Below are 19,362 nucleotides of genomic sequence, written 5' to 3'. Positions count from 1 at the left end.
AATGTGATTTTTTTAGTTAGTCCACATGCCAACAAGACCCTTACTGGATCTAGGCCATAGACACATTGTCCTTAAATAAAAGAATAATTTTTTACAATTTCACAACTTTTTTCTCAGTATGTATATTTTTTTCCTAAACATATTAAACACATTATTAAATTGTTATCAACATGATTGAAAATGACATGAGTGGATTTTTAAATGCAATAGAACTGATTTCATAAAATAATATTTTTTCCCAACAAAAAAGCCTTACCTCACATAATATCCCCTGTTAAAAGCCACCTTAAAGTGCATCTACAAAACCAGCATCTTCACATTAATTAATTAAGTTAATTAACCATCAGTTAATTAACCGATCCGTGAATTGGTATAAGCATAAAAAATGAACCCTCTTTAGAAGAAATGTACAAGTTTTTATTGTAAAAGTTTTCTTTTTTCCATTTGAGTGCGGTAGGTTTTAGAACATCATTTTGAATGTAGTCTAAAAACGTAATTTTCCCAATTTGATTTGCGTTTAACTTATTTGGGATATATTGTAAAATGTTGTTTTGTTTTATTTTAATGGAATTATTAATAGCTCTCCTTCCCCACAAAAAGCAATGAATTACTGAAAAAATAAATGTTTTCTATTATCCATATATTCTTTAATTTAATACAATTAAAACAGAATAGTACAAATGTTTTTGATTTTTGTATTTTATAATATTTTGTCGCAAACTAAAGAACTCAGAGATACCACTGCGGCGCGGCAATTTAATCCATTTGTACACATTTTTGCATCTTCATGAAAGCATTCTTATACGGAAAATTTTCAAACTCGGTTTTTTCATTTTACACTTCCAACAAAATTTTCATAAATATCTCCAGTTCCAGAAATGCTAAAGAGATGTATTTTTTTTAAAAATTGTACTCACTTCAAACGTCTCCCACGTAAAAAATAAGTATATCCTCTTAAATTAAGTGAAATATCACTTATGAATAAGTTGAATTTCACTTATTTCAGGTTCATATATATATATATATATATATATATATATATATATATATATATATATATATATATATATATGCATTTATTTTTTTACGTGGAAGACTTTTTACTTATTCAGATTTAGAGACTACAGGGTTGCTACAGAAATCTGTTTTTAAATTTCCATGACTTTTCCAGGTTTTCCAGTACCAAATCTGATAAATTTCCAGGTCACCTTTTGAACATTATAAATTAGAGCAATTTTTCTGTATTATAAAAATATTCACGTTAGATTATCTCTACACTGCAAAAACAGGTGTCTATATTTGAGACACTTTTGTCCTCATTTGTAAGACGTTTTGGGATGTCTTTCAGGAAGACGTTAAAAGTGACTATTTTGGAGACGTTAAAAGTGACTATTTTGGAGACGTTTAAAGTGTCTTCATTCAGATGAAATTTCTGCTTGAATCGATACATAACCTAAAAATGCATGTATGCATTGATATTGCGCGGGAAACTTTCATCGAGACGAGGCAAGACGAATATTACCGAAGATACTCAAATACACAAAATGTCTTTTATTCAAAGTGTCTTACTTCGAAAACGTCTTAAATTAGCAAAAATGACTTAAATGTAGACACTTTTACCGTCTACATTATATGTCTTAAATTATAAGCACTGAAAGTGACTTGTTTACATTTGTAAGACGCAAGAAGTGTCTCAAATTTTTAGACACTTTGCATGAAAGACAGATGAATTAGTCATTTATTCCAGACTAGACGTTTTCAAAACGACTAATGTCTTAAAATAAGACGTTTCGAAGACGCTAGTTTTTGCAGTGTATTTGATTATTAAAGCACAGACAGGGTGTCTACTGAAAATATGACTTAAAATTCCAGGACATTCCAGGACATTTCCAGGTATTCCAGACCTTTTTTTAAAAAATCCCTGAATTTTCCAGGTTTTCCAGGTTCTGTAGCAACCCTGAGATCTAGTCACTAGATCTCATTCGATTACACAAAATCAGTAGCATTTGAACCTCATTCATACAGTTTAACTATTTTTTTCACGTTTTAAAATTTAAAAGAAAATGTTTCTTGTAGGTATATGTTTTTCTTTAATTTCAAAGCGTTTTTAGAGCGCTTATTATACACTTATTCTGAGTGAAATTTCACTTATTTTAAGTGTATGTATGCATTTAATGAATGAGAGAGCGACTTACAACTTTCAAATATGTGCATTTCCACATATTCAGATTTAGAGAGTGTCACTATCAGGCGGACATTTCAATATGACTGTAATATTACCTGCTAATTGTGTGAATTCGCTTCATACTAGTTACTTAAAGGGTTTTGGAAACGCTGATTAACGAATTTTCATCGGATTTTTAAAATTCTAAATGGCGGATAATAAATATAAAAAAATAATTAGATTCGCTTGATACTCGTCATTTTGGGATTTTTGGAGTCGCTCATTACAAATTTAAAGCCGGAATTTTAAAAAACTAAATGTTAGATAAGACATTTAAGAAATATAAATATTAAGTGAAGTTTTTTGATATATTATAGACCTTTATAATAAAATATTATAATGTAATAAAAAATTCTTAATTTCTTGACCAAAGGCCACAACAAAAAACTTCAACTATTATAAATATTAAGTAAATAATAATTGTATCAAATATAAATGTTATAAATTTTAGACAAAAAAATTTTAAAAAATTTGTTAAAGCTTTTTAAATTTTGTTTAGCGGCGTAAAATTTCGTCCAAGTTAGTGCAAAACTCTAGTAGATATAGGTACAATTTATTAATACGGACTAATCCACACAGAGTGAGATCCGATCTAGTGAAGATTAAATCTATTGATTCTTAAAAATTTTTTTAATTCTTGGTGGCCATAAAAAGGTTAAAACCTTAAAATTTTTTTAATCTGACTTGAGATTCATATTCTTTTATGTTTCTACATTTTCTTTAAGAAACTTTTCCTTGTTCTTTTCGGCACACTCACATTAATAACTACCAGCAAGTTAACTTCGAGAAGTTTATATGGGGGGACATTCAGAGGATCAGGAAACTTATCAGAAATAACTTCCTAACTTATGCTTGATAACTTAAAGATAATTTTCTGGAAAAAATAGTGCTATGTGATAATAATCAGAAAAATACCATATTTCTTAACTTTTTGAAAGGTTTCATAAAGACTACGTTGAATCAGTAAATGATTGTAAGATTGAAATAAACTGTAAATTATAAATAATGATCTAGTGTTAAAGTAAACATTTGAAAATTTTTTGTTACTTTGGTTTGGTTGGTGTTTAAAACTCTTTGATTCGAATGGAGTGATAATATGTGTTACAAGTCCGTACACTGAGCTAAACGCACCAACAGAACTGTAGTGAATCTCGCTCGAATTATGATTTGGTCGAATATTTGACAAAATTTTTTAGGCGGAAGCAGTGATATCATTGTTTTACGTTGTATAGATAAGGACCAAGTAATGTCGACGGAAAAATACCACACGAGTAGTTTACAAATAGCAATATCAACTTTGAAATTTTTCATGTTTTTGGAACCGTGTACTACACACAAGAAAATGTGTCACACGACAAAATGTTGTCATTCAAAGAAAGAATGTTGTCACTAAGTGCAGTGACATATTTTCGTTCGAAAAACGGATATCACCTACTCAGTTAAATATTTATTGAAAATGTCTCGTTACAAGGTGCGTCTGTTTGCTTGTGGGTTTAGTCAATCTGGAGAAGTTGACTAAGGATCGACACGATTCATTCAATTATTAGTATCGCAGTGAACGAAGATTTGGAAATGGCTCAATTTTGATGTACAGACAGCATTCCTCAACGGCACAATAGTGGATGAAACATATGTATGCTGGCAATAACCTAAAGGGTACGAAGATAGAAGAAGTCAACGCATTTGCAAACTTCGGAAGGGTGTATACTTCTCAAAATACACCTTCAGATGCTGGAACAAATGTTTTAAAGAAAGTTTTATTCTCTTTTGAATTGTTTCTTAACGCTCAGTCACTTGCATTAAGTTTGCGATGATTTATGTGGCACAATTTTTCAAAAATCAAAGTGAACAACATTGGTCGATGGTCAAACGGATTTTCAAATACCTACAAGGCACCGTTGAAATGGGCATTCGATGCAGGTTTACTCGAAGATCTGGAATCTTACAGTGATGCCGGCTCTGTGAGTAATAAAACTTCATGTCGTTCGATTAGTGGTGTAGTAGAAAGGAAAGAAAACACCAAAAAGTCTCATTGTCAACCACAGAAGCTTCATATTAGAGCTGTGCAAAATAATTCGAACCGAACTGTTTGAATTTTTTCGCCTAGTTCGAATGTCGAATATTCGACATTCGACATTTTGGCGCCCCAAAACCGACCTAAACTCGGTTCGGTTCGAATTTTGCACTGCTCTACTTAATATGTGACAGCCAGAAAAGCAGCAAAAGATGCAGTATGGTCGAAACAACTATTTAGTGAAATCTAACCCTTAAAGGAAGTACTATCACTTCGTGTAGACAACGCGAGTACTGTTAAATTGGCTAAGAATGCGAGTTTTCCCAAAAGCTCCAAGTACATTTTTGTGCCATTTCATTTTGTATGTGAGAAAATTCAGAATAAATAGTTAAAAATCGAGCATGTTTCAAGTGACGACCAAGTTGCAAAAAAATAAAATAAAAATCTTAGTAAAATCCATTCTAAGAGTACCATTTAAAAAGTTACGCGAAAAGCTAGGCGTAGTTTCTCCTAAATTATGGACGAAATTAGTGAACTTGAAGATTGTTTTGCAAGTTAATGCGAAATTAAAAAAGTTTAGGAGATAGTGTTAAAGAAAACATTTAAAAACTTATTGGTTACTGGTATATTTAAACTTTTGTCACTAATAGACAGATTAAGTTGGTGGTCATGTTTAAAACTATTGGCAGTCAAAGTTAGAATTGTTCTCTCGTTTGTGCCCCTTCGTGGTGTACAGGTTCTTTATCTCACTTACCCAACACTGAGAGAACTTTTGGACTTCAGCAGCTTCACTGTGGTTTTGGTGCGCTGCTTCCTAATTTTTATCTTGTGACTGTCTAAACTGTGGAGAGCGTCTTACTTTAGTAGTAGGGACGCTACCTTTGCTTTGAAGCTGTACAACTTTAATAATAATAAAATATCGTTCGCCAGTTTTCTATCTGAGAATAATCGAGAATATAATTTAAGCAATAAAATAACTGTGACGCTAGTGAATTACATAGTTGCCGTTTCGCTAGTAATTGTTAAACTCGTTTCGCTTAAATCTAAACTATCGAGTTGTTCCGTTACCCTGACGAGGAAGAAAGGAAGGAGGTGCAAATGTACGTGCCCTGAGAAAAGAAGATCTAATTCCTTAGGACAGATGTACCTCACCCTCGGCGGTAAATTGTAAGGAAAGGAGTGAGCTGCTTTTAGTAAACTTTCTAACAAAATGAAAAATATTTTTAATGTAATGTATAAGGTACAACTAATACAACTAATACAGTTTCTGTATAATTCACTGTATGGACGTAAGGTCCGTTTCATCGCGCAGGACTCATATATTTTAACATATTTTTTAACATAATTGATAGTCATTTGCGAACGAAATAGAAAAAAACACAAATGAATCTCTGTCCTTTTCTAACTCATCATACTTTGCGTTCGCAAAGCCGTTATGCGTTGGCCTTCATAGCTTGCGAACAGAATGGACAGCAGCAGCCTTTCGAAATTCTGTTACAGACAAAAAGGTTTCTCAGTGTATACGTGTGTTAATGTATATTAATTAAAAACCGTCATATTGTCAAATCCTTGTCTTTTAATTTGTATCTCGTTATTCTCAACACAGAAAGAAGGTTTCTATATAAAATACTGTCTTGTGCATATTTATAGTTTGTAAATAAATAACATAAAAATATACAAATTTTTAGCATATAGGTCTGTAAACTTAAAACTTTTGAAACGTATAAACTTTGTATTCTAAATGGTGATTAGATTTTACTCCATTTAGAATGAAAATTTGTCAACTCGAATCAAAGGATGAAATCAACTTTAAAACAATAATTGATGTTCACGTGCAATAAGGGGATATGTCGGAAAGTGAAAGTCCCCGCGACCCCCTCGGATACGCGAGTGGCTATTAGAAATCCTGCACGTCCCTTTGTTGCCCGTGAACCCGCAATTTCATGCTCGATTTTTTAATGTGAATTATTTAGTCTAATGTGCTTTGTGTTTAACACTTTTAACTTAAACTTTCACACTCTCTTCATTTCTTTTCTATGTATGTAAATAACTTACCCATCTTAAGAAGAGTTTATTTCACCCAGATATTACTGTTTTTTGCAGGAAGTTAACTGTGTCAACTTTATATGTCTGGCGATTGCAGTTTCTGAAAGTTATCAATGTAAATTTGCTACAAAAATGCAAGGAACAATTCTTAAAAAAACTAAAGTAAAAGTTATAAGGAAATTTGCACATAATTTTTTAAGTTTCTCAAAAACCTTTTTGAAATGATTTATCTAGAAATTCTATTCCTGATTCAGATTTTCTTGACCGGTAACAATCTTTTAAAAAGAACTTGGGAAATCAACCGATTGTTATGAAAAAAAACTTTTGAGATAAATAAATAAACATTTGAATGTACAATTTGTGGAATGTTTAATGTAAATTAATTAATTTTTTTCAGGATGTGTATGTACTTTTTGTTAAATATAACAGTCCTACATTTAAGTGACTTAACATATTAAATGAAGTGCGCAGACCTAGATGACATAGAAAACTTCTGCGTAAGAATGTAATAAGTATGCAAATTTTCTGTAAACTTTTTGCAAGGTGACAGTGAAACATTATGAAAGTTGCCTGTGAAAATTTTTAGAAATTTCGCTATACTAATTTACGAAAAACTTAGAGAAATTTTCTTCAAATTATTTAGGATGCATTTTGTGGTTCATTTTAGGAAAGAATATGGATGATCCACAATGAAAGGGGTCTATAACATTAGTCATAATTTTATTTAGAAGAAGGCCCCTTTCACCATAGAGCGTCACATATTGAGAAGATTTCCTTATAACTTTTACTTTAATTTTTCAAGAACTTTCCCTAGCATTTTTGCGACTCACTTGTGCTGAGGCCTTAACTTCCCGAAAGTTAACATTGGAATAATATTTAAATCGAAGGACATATAAACTTTCTAGATGGTTAACAGGAAGTTAACCGAGTTAGCTATCGAACTTTACATAGTTAACTTCCTGTTATCTTTCTGCAAAAACGGTGCTATCGGGACACTAACAGTGAGATTGAAAGTTAAAGTAAAAATGCAATTTAACAAATGCACACTAATAAAACTGTTTTAATATGAACTTTGACAAAATGGGAACTCACTTTAAGGGAATAAAACTCTTACCTTTTACAATCAGATATTTTTCGGGTGTCAATGGCAATCTGAGTTCTTCAGTCTCATCTTTATTTTTATTGGCCTTTACGGCATTTTGACATCAATTTCCATAAGTCGAAGTGTACCATAGTATTTTTATGAAGATATACCTACAATGCAAATTGAAAAATAAGTGCAATATAATGGAAAGTTCTTATACAAGAGCTAAGTTTTTGACACCAATAATTTTAACATATTTTCGAATGTATTGAAAACCCAGACAGAAAAACGGTTGCCTAAACATTACAGCATCTCGTACACAAATATATATATATTAACCAGTTTCTTAAAAATACCACTATATTACTCTCTAAATCTGAATAAGCGAAATTTTCACTTGTTGAGTTGAATTTTTTTATTCATCGTTTAAATTCACATAAAGTTCTAATTAATTCAAAATCTAATTTATCCAAATTTTTAAATTTTTTTTTAAATTGACAAATTTATTTATAAACGCCAATTGACAGAAATTGTGACCAAGCAATAAAAAGAAAATTATTTATTTCTGACAACATAACCTATGTAATTTTTAAATCCCTTTAATTTTATTAAATTTTAAATTTAATTTACGCAAATTTCTAAATCTCTAAATGTTGTCTTTTTCTATTTTTGGTCAAACGCCGTTCACTTATTTTTTATGAAAAAAGATTAAAGTGATCCTTGAAATGTACGTGATCTTATACATGAACTCATTCATGAGCTCGTACGAGAATTTTCAATTAGAATCAGCATTTCAATTCTCTTTAAATAAAGACTTACCTAAGGAGAAGGATTTTCTGAAAATATATTGGGAAGATGATATCATTACTTTCGAGTCATGTTGAATAGTAAAAGAATAAAAATACAATGGCTAACGTTTCGACATTCCTGCTGCTCTAAAGTCTGTAGAGAACTATCTGTTTTGACAAACGGTCGAGAACACTTTTCCCGAAAATGTGAAAAGTTATACATATTTTTGAAAAAACCTTTATTTATATTTTATCGTTTCTGATAAGAACAGCAGGGCTGTCTAATCGTTAATCATTATATTTTTACTCTTTTACCATTCAACATGACTCGAAAGTAATGATATCATCTTCTCGATATGTGTGTCGCCGAGTGATAGATTCAAAAGACATTGATTTTCTGAAAAGTCATAGAAGATTTCATCAAGTCGTTTTCGGAAATTAGCGAAAACGATTCTGAAAAATTTCCAGGAATCTTTCCACGTAGGTAACCAAAGTGAAAAAGAGAAAGTTGGTAGGTTTATGACAGTAATAAGCTTTTTATTTTAAAAATCTAAACCGTTTGTAGACAACTGAGAAAGTGATTTTTTATTTTAACTTAAAATATCTAAATTATTTGACCTACTTATTTTGTACTAAAAGCCTAGTTACTGTTATTTTAGTTTCGTATTTTTTAAATTTACCAACTAGTTTCGAACATTTCCAGTCAATTTTTAATGCTATATATACCTAATAATGTTTGTACATTTTGACAAGTACATGTATGTATAAGAATCTTTCGGTTGGTTGGTTGACACCTAGCTGTAAAAGTATTTCTATAATAACGTGAAAATGTATATATTTCGTCTGATTCAAAGTGATGGTATATTTTGCACACAGGTTTATATTAAATTTGTAAATAAAATGTAAATTATTCTTAAATTGTTATGCAGAATATAAATTCATTCTGAACCAGACAAAACAAATGCATTTGCTAGCTATATGTAGAAACACATTTACAGCTATAGGCACGAACGCGACTTCGACATTCAAAAAATAATTGGATTCGTTTTGAAACTCGTTACTTGGGGGTTTTTGGAATCGCTGATTACTAAACTGAAATTATTCTTAATTGCTAATTTTCTTCGTAGAAGCATGTAATTATTTTCTAATTTTGTAATTATACTCAGCTGGATAAATTACAAAATTAGGAAAAAAACTCAAAGTTTTTAGGTGCTTTGTGTAAGGAGTTAGTAAATAGCAAAAATTAATTGTTTAAACACTTGTTAAATCGATAATTTTATATTTAATGTTAGTGGCGAACAGTAATAAATTGTTCAAGCAAATAAGGTGTGCAATATAACATTAGTAAAATATATTATATATAACACAAAACACTCACATTGGAAAATAGTAATTATTTCAAGTTTTTTGCAAGATTTTAATATTAAAAGTTTGGTCATTAGAGCTGTGCAAAATAATTCGAACCGAACTGTTCGAATTTTTTCGCCTAGTTCGAATGTCGAAAATTCGACATTCGAACTAGCCCAAATCGGATGTCGAATATTCGACATTCGAAATTTCGGCGCCCCAAAACCGAACAAAACTCGGTTCGGTTCGAATTTTGCACAGATTGGTCATCTTTTACCACGGTCATCTTCGTATCATCGGTATCATCAATTGACAAATGTTATAAATAAGGGATAAAAAAATTTTAAAAAAAATTTACATAGGATTCTTGGTTTGGGTTACATGGGTTTCTTGAGAAAAAGCATAATTGTGATTTTGGACCGGAGTTTGACATACCAATGAATTCCAACCATGGCGTTAAGTGTCTGACAGATTCATGAAGAGTATCAAGACCATCTTGATAATTAGGACATTCCATATAAATAAAAACATCGTCGACATTGTAAACTTATGTTGATTTTGATAAATTTCGAGTATTAAAAGCTCTAATTGTACTCCAAATTCGCTTAGAGCCCATGGAAGGATCCATGGAATTACAGAAGGAACAAAAAGAATCCCTTTTCTAGTTTCTCAGAGTTTTTTTTACTTCCTTATCGATTTTATGGAATTCAGCTAGAGATTCTGCTCTTTGATTTCCTTACGTACGATTGGCCAATGCCATGCCGGAGATATCATTACCAGATCCATAACACTAGATGAAACACTATTAGGACCTAAAAAAGTCCCTTGTGAGTTGTTAAGGACAATATAGGGTGAATTTTCCAATGCTGAGTATAAATTCCGCCCATTATAATTAAAGTCGTCATTGATGATGACATGAGTGTAATTTTGTGTAAAATGGAAAAATTCATGCCATTAGTCTGGGGTAACTCTAGAGTTTGGAGGAACATAGATTGAGAAAATTATAATTTGACCCATTGATGATTGCATACCTATTGCAGTATAATGTTAAATTGGTTGTAAAATGTATTTGGAACATTTATTTTAGATATTTGATATGTATTAGGACAGAAAATTGCTCAACTGCCACCTCTACCTCGATCTCTGTTGCAATGATTTTTAGCTATTCTGGAGCCAGGCTAAAGGATTAAGGATTCTTATAGAATCCTATGAAGATAGGATAGAACTACATAGAATGTTATATTTTAAAGGATTTGAGCTCCACTAAGTGATCCGGATCATGATCCGTGGGTACGTCGAAAACATATATCTGCTAGGAATCCTAAGAGGAATTTTCAATAGAGTAAGGCTGTGTCTACATGCTTGCCTTTTAACGCACGTTTTTGCGTCTTCATATACTTCTAGCCTTGTTACACTCATTGCTCAACGCAAAACGCAGCGTTAGAACGCAAGCATGCAAACACCACCTCATAATTAGTTTATGTTATTTGAAATTCTAATAAATTAAGGTGGCTTTTTTTTGGCACACTTTCCAAATGTCGATGTGAAAATTAATATTGAAAAACCACCCAATGCGAGTGCACATAAGTATTAAAAAATATATATTTTACAACTCCTTGAGATTCTATAGAAACTTAATTGTGAAATTTATGTAACCTTTTCTGTTATCTGTAGCTTTCAGTCTATTCACATGAAGTTTATTTTAAATTATAAAATTAAGATTGTACAGTTAGCAGAAAATTTTTACTAAATTGTACTTATTTTTAGGTTTTCATTGTAGGTATATTTTTATAATATTATTGTGAAACGTTGCTGTTAGAATGCCATAAAAATAATTGAAAAGTAAGTAATAAATAAAATTAGAATCGTTAATCAGAATCTGTGTTTGAAAGAGAATCATTCTTAACTTTTAGGCTAATAATCATTCATTTTTGTGGACTTTGAGTATGATAAATACCTCAGCATCTATACTACTCTAAAATCTGAGATATTCAGGTTTAAAGTTTCAATATTTAACTTAAAATCCGCAGCTAGAACGTTAAAAGTTAATTTCATTTCTGAAAAAGTTTTCTTGGAATTTTTTAGAAAAAATAGTAGACTTTCGAGTGGTAGGAGTAGTAGATTCTTATTAGTTGTAAATTTTATTAAAAGCAGGGATGGCAGGGATTAATTATTTATAATAAAATATGTGTATTAATTACTCATAATTTATTTATAAATTTGTTTTATATTTTATAAAATGGCCATAGCTTTGTCAAGGAAAAACTAAAAATTTTTAAGAAAACGATTTTCCCCCTAAGTTTTACATTATTTGATCCAATTAGCTAAAAATTGATACATTAGTGTATTTTTACAGGTTGATCACAAATAATTAATTTAAAAAAATTTTTTTCTAATTTATTTAAAAAAAATTTTTTGTTTAATTAACTATTTGTAAACTGCAAATTTGGTACCTCTACTTATTATTTACAATATTAGACATACCATACTTCAATATTTTTTGTTCATTAATTTTTTTTGTACCAAAAGATTTTAATATTGGTGTACGGAACCCGTCATTTCAGTGGGAATGCAACCCCGCACTTGTCCAATTTTTTTAGTTCTACTCAGTTTCATTTTTATATTAAAAACCGAAAAAACGAAATTTAGGTTTTGAAATAAAGGGTTTTAAATTTTTATAATATGGGTTTCGGTTTACGGTTCTCTGTTTCAGATAATTTTTTTTTCGTTTTCGGTTTCTAGTTTTCAGTTTTTTAAAAATATCTGTTTTTTCGGTTAACGGTTTCGGTTGCCATCCCTGATTAAAAGAAAAACTATTTTTCTCACTTTCAAAACCATTAATGATGTGAATTATAATGAGATTCAAGTCCTGTTTAATATTCCATTTCAAAATTTACACACAAAACTTTAAACACCTCGAGTGGAAAATGAAAATTGGTCCTAGCCAGGTCCTACCTATTTTGCCCTGTTAATAGCTTGGTCCTAGGTTGGCAGTGTAGGTTGGACCAACAATGGGTGGTGATGCGATTCTAGCCTGGTCCTAACTTGGGAGCCTAGTTAGGACCAGTTTATTTATATACTTTATTTTAATTTTGATTAGTTTATAATATTTGCTAAAGAAATAACCTAAATTATTAATAATAAGTATTAGTTTTAATTAATTATTATTTTTTTTAATTAAATGATGACCAAAAGCGAATTCATAAATAATGTTAGTATATGTAGAGATTAATATATATATATATATATCCTCTAATATAGTATACATTAAAAATGATAAAAAAATTAGAAATTTGTTAATTAAATTATTTTACAGTATATATAATCATTAAATTGCATACTTATACGAATACAATGCAGAAAAATCGGAATAAACGCAAACCTAAGAAGTAAATAAAATCTAACGCACGCGGGAATCGAACCTACGACCTACGGACTACGAGACTAACGCCCTAACCACTATGCTAATGAAACTAGTTGAGATCAAAATTTTTATTGTCAGTGACTTGTGGACTTGCTTTTGATGATTCAATATAGTAATTATTGACACTAATACACGATAATAAATAAAAAAAATAGTTTAACAACAACAATAATAATAAAATAATATCCAAATATAAAAATTCAAAAATTAATATTTTTATATTATATCAAGAAAAAAAATATCTGTACATTTTCGTTAAAAACAGGTTTTTCATTGTTCTCAATCATTTTCAACATTAATTTCTTGGTCTAAAAAAAATATTCGTCTTTTGGACTTGGAAATTTTTCCTAATTAATTAAGCGGGTGATCCACTTTTTAAAAAAATGTCAAAAAAATTTATGTTAAAAACACGTTTTTCATTATTCTAAACAATTTTAAGCATTAATTTTTTGTTGCAAAAATTTTTTAGACTTGGACTTAGAAATTTTTGTTAATGAAACTAGGAAGCCCAGGTAGGTCCTGGGTTGGACCTGGGTGGGTCAGCCCACATTCGAATTGCAATATCTCTTAGTGTTTAGCACCAACTTAAACGAAACTGAAAATCAGCGAACGAAATTAGAAATATATTTTACTAATGATAATTATATTGCAGTCTGTATCTGTTTAAATAAATAAATAAATTTTGCTGTTATATTAACTTTTGTAACAAATTACTTAAAAATTTGCAGTTTTTATCTAACTTCGCGATTATTACACTTGAGTAGTGAAATATGAAGATAATTTATAATTTTAACAATTCAGCATTTGTTTAAACAAAAAATTGTTGTTATTTATTAATTCTTAAGACAATAAAGCGTCTAGACACTTGTAGTCTTTTAAAATTTTGCAATTAACTAATCTGAGTATTTACTTATTGCAAAATTAGAAAAAACTGCTAGTTTCTAGGTTGATTGTGTAAAAAGTTAGTAAATAACAATTATTTGTTTAAATTTAAACAATTGCTGAATTAATAAATTAATAAATTAACTTTATTTTATAGTATTTGTATAATTTTCTGATTTATGTCAAACAATAAATTGTTTAAACAAATATGATTATCAATTAATTTTATAAATATTAATTGAGAATATTTATCAATTTTTACATGTTTTTCATGTATCAATTTTGACACTTTATTTTCCTAAAAATTTTTCTAAGTCATAACTGGATCTCCTAGCTAGTACCAAGTTAGGACCAGCCCAGGATATATAAAAAGGGGTTGCCAAGTTAGGTCCAAGCTAGGGCCAATAATCATTTTAGGCATAGCATGGTGATTTCTACACGGGATGGGCAAAAAAAACAGCTAGTCCCATGCGTTATTTTTGCTCATGAAAAAAAAGGCCGCCATTTTCATACAAGTCGAACAAGTGAATGACTTTTACTCCCTGTCGTCTGCTATCTTAAATCGCCACTTTTGTACCTTTGGAATAAAAAATATCGTAAGTAACACGGGATTTAAAGGCTGCCTTTACGTACCTTGTTGCTTAATATACTATTTGCTAATTTTATAAAATCTTTGCGTTTTGAGGTGCCCTGAATCCAAAAAACATGGTCCGGCGATTACGTCTGTCTGTAGGTCTGTCTTATGTCTATCTGTCCGACGATAACTTTTGAAAAACTTAATTTTTTTAAAAACTTTTTCGAATTTTTGACTTTTTGTCTCATCTTAGTGGAGGTGATTTATTTTTGCTTGTTAAAACGATGGGTAAATTTTGGAGGATTGTTTTTATTTTCTTAGTTCAAAATTTTTTTTGAAATGCTGTGCTATTTATTATTATTTTGTTCTAATTTGGGTATCCTACCTTTGCTTTGCTTACAATTTCTAAGCAAAGAATACACGTTAATACCTGAAGTAATTCTCATATTGTTGAAAATGACCTTTAAATTAAGAAGAGAAGCTTTAGAAAACGTTTACTATTTTATAAGTTATTCAAATATTTGTATAGCATTAAAAATGGCAATTTTTTCAAAATCTAAGTGAATTTCTTGTTCAAGCTCAAAATAACATATAATAAAAATATTTGTTAATATATTTAATAAATTATGTAAGAGGCGCGTCCGGCCGGAAGGTCCTACCGAAAGTTTAGGCGCTTGGACGTTCTTTTGAAATAATCATGCAGAAAATTTATCTAATTGTTCATTTTTAAATCTTTAGTAAATTTAAAGTTTTTCTTATAACAATTAAACTATCACATTCACTGTATCCGGATTTACATGTTTTTAATCATACATTTGATATATATTTACAAATCACGTATATACGTATATTTCTACAAAGTTTGATTATTTATTATTCAATCACTATTGTAAGAAATATAGTAGAAAAACTGTATTTCACATATGAAAGTAACTTTTCAAAATTTTCATTTCTTCGTTCTAATTTTTTAAAAATAACTTTAAAAAAGAAACTAAAATCGCGTTTTAAGCTTGAAACATTTTTTGAGGGTCAATTTGAGATTTTTGATTCACACTTACAGTATTGATAAAAATTAAAAAATATTTCCCAAGTACCCCTAGGGCGTGTTGGCTAATGCAACAGGCTATGTATAAAGAGCAACCTACGATACCGACGAAGTGTACGTTTATTATAGAAAAAAAGTAAGCGTAATTTAGGGACGTTCGTCTTTTTAAAAGAAAGCTAAGATACCAGAGTAACTTTTTAGGAGATAAACACTTAATTAAAACAAAAATGTCCGAGTAAATCGACAAAGAGTGAAAAGTTAGCCATTACGCTCCGGTCTATACTACACAAAAACCTTGATACTAATACTTTAAGAATATTTTAGCTGCTTCTGCAAATCATGTTTGTGCTAAGAGAGTTAGTATAATTAAAAATAACTTTACAATTTAAATCATCAAGACCAAAAATATACATTTAAATTCACTTTATCTCGCAATCATCAGCAAACAAAAACATGTGATGAGAATGTAATCCTTAAAGTCGTAGTAACTTTAAGAAAAAAAATGTTTTATGAAACATATAATAGGAAACAAGAACAAAAACACAAATAATGCACAACAATTGCAGACCACCGGGAGCGAAGCGAGCCATTTGCGCGCGAAGCGCGCAACAACACACGGATCGCAACGTGCAAAATAATCGCCGGAGCGCGAAGCGCGACGATCAATATTCGCGCGCCCCGAGGCGCGCTGAAACTTGCGAGCGAAGCGAGCCCCCGCGCGAAGCGCGGATGAGAATGTGTCCGCGCTTGCGCGGACAGATTTTTTTTTGTAATGTTTCATCAATCATAAAACAAGAGTGGCTTAAAAATTTTGTATAATATTAAGTTATAATTTTGTATATTATATGGAAAGACAAAAATTTTCCCTGGATTATTATCATCTGATGTTTTAAATTTTGTTAACTGATTTAAAATTTTAAAATATCGACTGCTTATTTTTTATCTAAAAGTAGTGGGTGATATCCATTTTCTAATAACGTTTCTTTTGTAGTATAATATACTCCATTAAAAGAACAATATACTTATTTATCGAAACGTTGTTAAAATAATAAACCAACAAACCGATCAAACGACCTCGTAAAAATTTCTTACTTATCAATTACGAATTAACGGACGTAAAATAATTATCAAGAATATTAAAATTTTTAATAAAGTTATGGATGTTTAAATTCAAAGTAGTTTCGATCGAAAACCACTGGGCGTTAAAGGGTTGAAAACAATTTAAAAATTATTCTATTGTTATTAATCGTGCTTCTTAATCGTGTTAACGTGTTGTTTCGATTCATTACGATTATTTATAAAAGCGCCTTTCAATAGTCCCCAACTGTTTTTAATCGATTACATATATTGAGGATTGTAGGTCAATCGTCCGATTTCTCCCCCACAAGAGACATTTGGCTGAAAAAAGTACCCTAACCCTATTGCCCGATTTTAAAATCCCGATCGCACCTTTTACCCTATTTGAGAATAAAAAAAGGAAATTTGAATGATGTACGACATTATCTTACAAGTATTCCATAATTCGTCCTTCGTTTTTGTATTCTTGTAATCGATTATGCCACCCTTCACTGATGTTATTTGTACGGTGTAAGCCTTGAAGGGTGGCTTCGTATTGGTTCCAAAATATTGTAGCGTATCTTGGTGCAACAGCTCTCGCGAAATACCTAGTTCAGGTCCATTCTAGTACATATTAACGGGTACTGGAAAGTTAGGACCTATATTCATCTTAAGCCTACTTTGGCGATTTCTGCAGGAGGATATATTTTCTATTCGTATTTTGATTAACGAATATAATATTCATTGATATTAGATTATTATTTTTCGATTGAAATAGAACAGCCAAAAATAAAATTGAAGTTGGACATTTAAATCTTTACACAATTCTCACTAAACTTTGCAAGTCAATACTACGAAGTTTGCAAGTGAATCTTTAATAAATTTTTGGGAAAGTTTCGGTGCCGTGTGGATCGGAATGCGTATACGCACAAATGTGACTCTGCCAGTGATCCAATAGGATTCCAAGAGTTGATTTTGCGTTTGCAAGAATATGCGTCATATTGCTTTTAGCCGGTAGCATATTGGTTACCACAGCAACTATCGTGTTACTGACGTCATTGCGTTTACAATCGACGCAACGCATGCTCTTAGGTTCCTGTGGAGGTTTTAATCCTGATCGCCTGTAGTCATTTGCCCTAATCAAATCCCCCGAATATTCGAATGTATCCAGAATGCGCTCAAACTTAGGTATTTTTTGCTATTCGTTGCATCAGATCTTGTGCGATAATCTTGCGACTTAGATTATAGAAATACAATAACATTTATAAAGTAAGAAAGAATTAAATTACTAAAAGAAACACAAGAAAATAACGTCTATAGAGTCATAAAGGCGATAGTGATGTTTGGAGCTAATAATAGATGGCATTAGTGTCTGTCTACCTATAGTTGCAATGGTAACTTTAGGTACCCAAGCAGTACGTAATAATACCTTGATATCACTGCAAAATATACCAAAATACACTATCGGCGGAAATTGTGCGACCGCTAACACCTCGAGCTATTAAAAAACAGATCCGCACAAAAACAGTGATAACTCGGTCAAAAATGAAGCTAAATGTATGTTTTTTTTAAATTGCATTGGAAAGCTTATTAAATTTACAATGAAATGACATTATTTTCATTTGTATTGCATAAATAGGAAGCGAGATATCATGTTATGAACACAAAAAATAATTCAATTTTTTTTCAATTTCTTACCCTGACTTCGACTCCTGACAAAATTTAGAAAAGTTGATGAAAAACATTGTTACTTTTACGGACTATCCCGTGTAGAAATTAAAAATAGGATTTAATAAGGCCCTGAATAGACGCCCTTTTGTTTAGTGAGGCGCAAACTAGGAAAATTAGTCAGGACCCGTCTAATTTCGTCACGCTTGAAATATCAGGTGATGATGTGGAAAGATAGAGAGGTTCTAACTAGATGGCCCTGTCACTGCCTGAATAGATAAGCAGAATGTGGGGATTTAACTAGAGGGCCTCTTTAGCGCCTCATTATTTTTTCTAAATACTCAAGCAAAAATTTAAGACCGACGCAATATCGCGCCAGTTACACTGATCAAGTCACTGAACAAACACACATGAAAACAACACTGTTTCGACCTATCAACCTGTCACTATCTTAACACTAACACTAACTCGCACGATATGCATCTACTTTCTCATCGTCCTTATATACTAAACAGAACATTTCCTTACCGCTTGCGAGAAATATAGTGCAATATTTTGAAATTTAAAAATCTCAAATATTTTTGCCCAACTAGTTTTCATATTTTATAGAGTATTTTAATATGCGTTTAGAACTATTTTTCTGATTTACTTCATTGTTTATTATTTATTGGATTGGAATATTTAATAGGGGCATAAGTAGACCCAGTTAGATTTCCCTATTTTGAAAAAGAAGGCATTCCAGTCAATGCCCTATTATCACCTATCTAGACGTTACTATTGTGGTTGGCCTCACTAAATCCTCATCAGAGCCCTTCTGCAAATAAGGCTTTAAATAGAAACCAAGAACAGCAAAAGATAATAACGGGTTCCCGAGATATTACAAAAAAAAGTTGTTGAGAATTAAAAAACGCTTGGTTTGACCTATTTTTGAACCTAATTCGATCAGATATTATACGAAATTACTGGTATTTTAAAAACCAAAAATTGTGGAAAACATCAGTTTCTTAACTATTTTGTTTAAAAACTTTTGTGTAACTATTATACAATTATAACCATCTTGTAAAGCATTTAAAAATACATTGACTGGCCCAAGGTATAATTTTTACCCTATTTATGAAAAGTTATGCATGTATTTCTATTTTTATTATTATTATCTCTAGGAGGAAGCAAAGTGTTCATGAAATGAACACAGCTTGGGAGCGGTTTTTAT

At 30.7% G+C, this 19,362-nt stretch overlaps 1 protein-coding gene across 2 annotated transcripts in view; it reads right to left on the bottom strand.

Moving 5' to 3' along the window:
- LOC122512364 (plasma membrane calcium-transporting ATPase 1) overlaps nucleotides 1-19,362 on the bottom strand; it is a 221,545-nt gene that overhangs the window by 174,370 nt on the left and 27,813 nt on the right. The window contains exon 3 of one of the 2 annotated variants that reach the window (XM_043628151.1): nucleotides 7,399-7,538. The exons of the other annotated variant lie outside the window; for it this stretch is intronic. The gene's annotated coding sequence lies outside the window, so the exon portion shown is untranslated. The remainder of the gene's footprint in view (nucleotides 1-7,398; nucleotides 7,539-19,362) is intronic. 2 annotated transcript variants of the gene reach the window in all.

The sequence above is a fragment of the Leptopilina heterotoma genome, unplaced genomic scaffold, assembly GCF_015476425.1.
Source record: "Leptopilina heterotoma isolate Lh14 unplaced genomic scaffold, ASM1547642v1 Lhet_97, whole genome shotgun sequence".
Classification (NCBI taxonomy): domain Eukaryota; kingdom Metazoa; phylum Arthropoda; class Insecta; order Hymenoptera; family Figitidae; genus Leptopilina; species Leptopilina heterotoma.
This window is presented reverse-complemented; position numbering and strand designations above follow the sequence as displayed.